A 6209-nucleotide genomic window follows, 5' to 3' on the forward strand; every position below is an offset into this window, starting at 1 on the left:
GGGGCGAGAACCACAACTACTGGTCATCCTTTAGACCTCCAGGGGGCACGGCACAGCCTCCCTAGTCCGACACAAGTGCTCCACTTGGGCTATACTCTGACCCAAGTCCCGGGGCGAGAACCACAACTACTGGTCATCCTTTAGACCTCCAGGGGGCACGGCACAGCCTCCCTAGTCCGACACAAGTGCTCCACTTGGGCTATACTCTGACCCAAGTCCCGGGGCGAGAACCACAACTACTGGTCATCCTTTTGACCTCATGGTCATCCTTTAGACCTCCAGGGGGCCCGGCACAGCCTCCCTAGGCCGACACAAGTGCTCCACTTGGGCTATACTCTGACCCAAGTCCCGGGGCGAGAACCACAACTACTGGTCATCCTTTAGACCTCCAGGGGGCACGGCACACCCCCCGGTAGCCGACCAAAGTGCTCTACTCGGGCCAGACTCGGACCCACGACCCGGGGTGAGAACCACAACTACTGGTCATCCTTTAGACCTCCAGGGGGCCCGGCACAGCCTCCCTAGTCCGACACAAGTGCTCCACTTGGGCTATACTCTGACCCAAGTCCCGGGGCGAGAACCACAACTACTGGTCATCCTTTAGACCTCCAGGGGGACCGGCACAGCCTCCCTAGACCGACACAAGTGCACCACTTGGGCCATACTCTGACCCAAGTCCCGGGGCGAGAACCACAACTACTGGTCATCCTTTTGACCTCATGGTCATCCTTTAGACCTCAAGGGGGCACGGCAGAGCCTCCCTAGTCCGACACAAGTGTCCCACTTGGGCTATACTATGACCCAAGTCCCGGGGCGAGAACCACAACTACTGGTCATCCTTTAGACCTCAAGGGGGCACGGCAGAGCCTCCCTAGTCCGACACAAGTGTCCCACTTGGGCCATACTCAGACCCACGGCCCGGGGCGAGAACCACAACTACTGGTCATCCTTTAGACCTCCAGGGGGCCCGGCACAGCCTCCCTAGTCCGACGCAAGTGCTCCACTTGGGCTGTACTCTGACCCAAGTCCCGGGGCGAGAACCACAACTAATGGTCATCCTTTAGACCTCCAGGGGGCACGGCACAGCCTCCCTAGTCCGACACAAGTGCTCCACTTGGGCTATACTCTGACCCAAGTCCCGGGGCGAGAACCACAACTACTGGTCATCCTTTAGACCTCCAGGGGGCACGGCAGAGCCTCCCTAGTCCGACACAAGTGTCCCACTTGGGCTATTCTCTGACCCAAGTCCCGGGGCGAGAACCACAACTACTGGTCATCCTTTAGACCTCCAGGGGGCACGACACAGCCTCCCTAGTCCGACCCAAGTGCTCCACTTGGGCTATACTATGACCCAAGTCCCGGGGCGAGAACCACAACTACTGGTCATCCTTTAGACCTCCAGGGGGCACGGCACAGCCTCCCTAGTCCGACACAAGTGCTCCACTTGGGCTATACTCTGACCCAAGTCCCGGGGCGAGAACCACAACTACTGGTCATCCTTTAGACCTCCAGGGGGCACGGCACAGCCTCCCTAGTCCGACACAAGTGCTCCACTTGGGCTATACTCTGACCCAAGTCCCGGGGCGAGAACCACAACTACTGGTCATCCTTTTGACCTCATGGTCATCCTTTAGACCTCCAGGGGGCCCGGCACAGCCTCCCTAGGCCGACACAAGTGCTCCACTTGGGCTATACTCTGACCCAAGTCCCGGGGCGAGAACCACAACTACTGGTCATCCTTTAGACCTCCAGGGGGCACGGCACAGCCTCCCTAGTCCGACACAAGTGCTCCACTTGGGCTATACTCTGACCCAAGTCCCGGGGCGAGAACCACAACTACTGGTCATCCTTTTGACCTCATGGTCATCCTTTAGACCTCCAGGGGGCCCGGCACAGCCTCCCTAGACCGACACAAGTGCTCCACTTGGGCTGTACTCTGACCCAAGTCCCGGTGCGAGAACCACAACTACTGGTCATCCTTTAGACCTCCAGGGGGCCCGGCACAGCCTCCCTAGGCCGACACAAGTGCTCCACTTGGGCTATACTCTGACCCAAGTCCCGGGGCGAGAACCACAACTACTGGTCATCCTTTTGACCTCATGGTCATCCTTTAGATCTCCAGGGGGCCCGGCACAGCCTCCCTAGGCCGACACAAGTGCTCCACTTGGGCTATACTCTGACCCAAGTCCCGGGGCGAGAACCACAACTACTGGTCATCCTTTAGACCTCCAGGGGGCACGGCACACCCCCCGGTAGCCGACCAAAGTGCTCTACTCGGGCCAGACTCGGACCCACGACCCGGGGTGAGAACCACAACTACTGGTCATCCTTTAGACCTCCAGGGGGCCCGGCACAGCCTCCCTAGTCCGACACAAGTGCTCCACTTGGGCTATACTCTGACCCAAGTCCCGGGGCGAGAACCACAACTACTGGTCATCCTTTAGACCTCCAGGGGGACCGGCACAGCCTCCCTAGACCGACACAAGTGCACCACTTGGGCCATACTCTGACCCAAGTCCCGGGGCGAGAACCACAACTACTGGTCATCCTTTTGACCTCATGGTCATCCTTTAGACCTCAAGGGGGCACGGCAGAGCCTCCCTAGTCCGACACAAGTGTCCCACTTGGGCTATACTATGACCCAAGTCCCGGGGCGAGAACCACAACTACTGGTCATCCTTTAGACCTCAAGGGGGCACGGCAGAGCCTCCCTAGTCCGACACAAGTGTCCCACTTGGGCCATACTCAGACCCACGGCCCGGGGCGAGAACCACAACTACTGGTCATCCTTTAGACCTCCAGGGGGCCCGGCACAGCCTCCCTAGTCCGACGCAAGTGCTCCACTTGGGCTGTACTCTGACCCAAGTCCCGGGGCGAGAACCACAACTAATGGTCATCCTTTAGACCTCCAGGGGGCACGGCACAGCCTCCCTAGTCCGACACAAGTGCTCCACTTGGGCTATACTCTGACCCAAGTCCCGGGGCGAGAACCACAACTACTGGTCATCCTTTAGACCTCCAGGGGGCACGGCAGAGCCTCCCTAGTCCGACACAAGTGTCCCACTTGGGCTATTCTCTGACCCAAGTCCCGGGGCGAGAACCACAACTACTGGTCATCCTTTAGACCTCCAGGGGGCACGACACAGCCTCCCTAGTCCGACCCAAGTGCTCCACTTGGGCTATACTATGACCCAAGTCCCGGGGCGAGAACCACAACTACTGGTCATCCTTTAGACCTCCAGGGGGCACGGCACAGCCTCCCTAGTCCGACACAAGTGCTCCACTTGGGCTATACTCTGACCCAAGTCCCGGGGCGAGAACCACAACTACTGGTCATCCTTTAGACCTCCAGGGGGCACGGCACAGCCTCCCTAGTCCGACACAAGTGCTCCACTTGGGCTATACTCTGACCCAAGTCCCGGGGCGAGAACCACAACTACTGGTCATCCTTTTGACCTCATGGTCATCCTTTAGACCTCCAGGGGGCCCGGCACAGCCTCCCTAGGCCGACACAAGTGCTCCACTTGGGCTATACTCTGACCCAAGTCCCGGGGCGAGAACCACAACTACTGGTCATCCTTTAGACCTCCAGGGGGCACGGCACAGCCTCCCTAGTCCGACACAAGTGCTCCACTTGGGCTATACTCTGACCCAAGTCCCGGGGCGAGAACCACAACTACTGGTCATCCTTTTGACCTCATGGTCATCCTTTAGACCTCCAGGGGGCCCGGCACAGCCTCCCTAGACCGACACAAGTGCTCCACTTGGGCTGTACTCTGACCCAAGTCCCGGTGCGAGAACCACAACTACTGGTCATCCTTTAGACCTCCAGGGGGCCCGGCACAGCCTCCCTAGGCCGACACAAGTGCTCCACTTGGGCTATACTCTGACCCAAGTCCCGGGGCGAGAACCACAACTACTGGTCATCCTTTTGACCTCATGGTCATCCTTTAGATCTCCAGGGGGCCCGGCACAGCCTCCCTAGGCCGACACAAGTGCTCCACTTGGGCTATACTCTGACCCAAGTCCCGGGGCGAGAACCACAACTACTGGTCATCCTTTAGACCTCCAGGGGGCACGGCACACCCCCCGGTAGCCGACCAAAGTGCTCTACTCGGGCCAGACTCGGACCCACGACCCGGGGTGAGAACCACAACTACTGGTCATCCTTTAGACCTCCAGGGGGCCCGGCACAGCCTCCCTAGTCCGACACAAGTGCTCCACTTGGGCTATACTCTGACCCAAGTCCCGGGGCGAGAACCACAACTACTGGTCATCCTTTAGACCTCCAGGGGGACCGGCACAGCCTCCCTAGACCGACACAAGTGCACCACTTGGGCCATACTCTGACCCAAGTCCCGGGGCGAGAACCACAACTACTGGTCATCCTTTTGACCTCATGGTCATCCTTTAGACCTCAAGGGGGCACGGCAGAGCCTCCCTAGTCCGACACAAGTGTCCCACTTGGGCTATACTATGACCCAAGTCCCGGGGCGAGAACCACAACTACTGGTCATCCTTTAGACCTCAAGGGGGCACGGCAGAGCCTCCCTAGTCCGACACAAGTGTCCCACTTGGGCCATACTCAGACCCACGGCCCGGGGCGAGAACCACAACTACTGGTCATCCTTTAGACCTCCAGGGGGCCCGGCACAGCCTCCCTAGTCCGACGCAAGTGCTCCACTTGGGCTGTACTCTGACCCAAGTCCCGGGGCGAGAACCACAACTAATGGTCATCCTTTAGACCTCCAGGGGGCACGGCACAGCCTCCCTAGTCCGACACAAGTGCTCCACTTGGGCTATACTCTGACCCAAGTCCCGGGGCGAGAACCACAACTACTGGTCATCCTTTAGACCTCCAGGGGGCACGGCAGAGCCTCCCTAGTCCGACACAAGTGTCCCACTTGGGCTATTCTCTGACCCAAGTCCCGGGGCGAGAACCACAACTACTGGTCATCCTTTAGACCTCCAGGGGGCACGACACAGCCTCCCTAGTCCGACCCAAGTGCTCCACTTGGGCTATACTATGACCCAAGTCCCGGGGCGAGAACCACAACTACTGGTCATCCTTTAGACCTCCAGGGGGCACGGCACAGCCTCCCTAGTCCGACACAAGTGCTCCACTTGGGCTATACTCTGACCCAAGTCCCGGGGCGAGAACCACAACTACTGGTCATCCTTTAGACCTCCAGGGGGCACGGCACAGCCTCCCTAGTCCGACACAAGTGCTCCACTTGGGCTATACTCTGACCCAAGTCCCGGGGCGAGAACCACAACTACTGGTCATCCTTTTGACCTCATGGTCATCCTTTAGACCTCCAGGGGGCCCGGCACAGCCTCCCTAGGCCGACACAAGTGCTCCACTTGGGCTATACTCTGACCCAAGTCCCGGGGCGAGAACCACAACTACTGGTCATCCTTTAGACCTCCAGGGGGCACGGCACAGCCTCCCTAGTCCGACACAAGTGCTCCACTTGGGCTATACTCTGACCCAAGTCCCGGGGCGAGAACCACAACTACTGGTCATCCTTTTGACCTCATGGTCATCCTTTAGACCTCCAGGGGGCCCGGCACAGCCTCCCTAGACCGACACAAGTGCTCCACTTGGGCTGTACTCTGACCCAAGTCCCGGTGCGAGAACCACAACTACTGGTCATCCTTTAGACCTCCAGGGGGCCCGGCACAGCCTCCCTAGGCCGACACAAGTGCTCCACTTGGGCTATACTCTGACCCAAGTCCCGGGGCGAGAACCACAACTACTGGTCATCCTTTTGACCTCATGGTCATCCTTTAGATCTCCAGGGGGCCCGGCACAGCCTCCCTAGGCCGACACAAGTGCTCCACTTGGGCTATACTCTGACCCAAGTCCCGGGGCGAGAACCACAACTACTGGTCATCCTTTAGACCTCCAGGGGGCACGGCACACCCCCCGGTAGCCGACCAAAGTGCTCTACTCGGGCCAGACTCGGACCCACGACCCGGGGTGAGAACCACAACTACTGGTCATCCTTTAGACCTCCAGGGGGCCCGGCACAGCCTCCCTAGTCCGACACAAGTGCTCCACTTGGGCTATACTCTGACCCAAGTCCCGGGGCGAGAACCACAACTACTGGTCATCCTTTAGACCTCCAGGGGGACCGGCACAGCCTCCCTAGACCGACACAAGTGCACCACTTGGGCCATACTCTGACCCAAGTCCCGGGGCGAGA

This window comes from Nothobranchius furzeri, unplaced genomic scaffold, assembly GCF_043380555.1.
Source record: "Nothobranchius furzeri strain GRZ-AD unplaced genomic scaffold, NfurGRZ-RIMD1 Scf053, whole genome shotgun sequence".
Classification (NCBI taxonomy): Eukaryota; Metazoa; Chordata; class Actinopteri; order Cyprinodontiformes; family Nothobranchiidae; genus Nothobranchius; species Nothobranchius furzeri.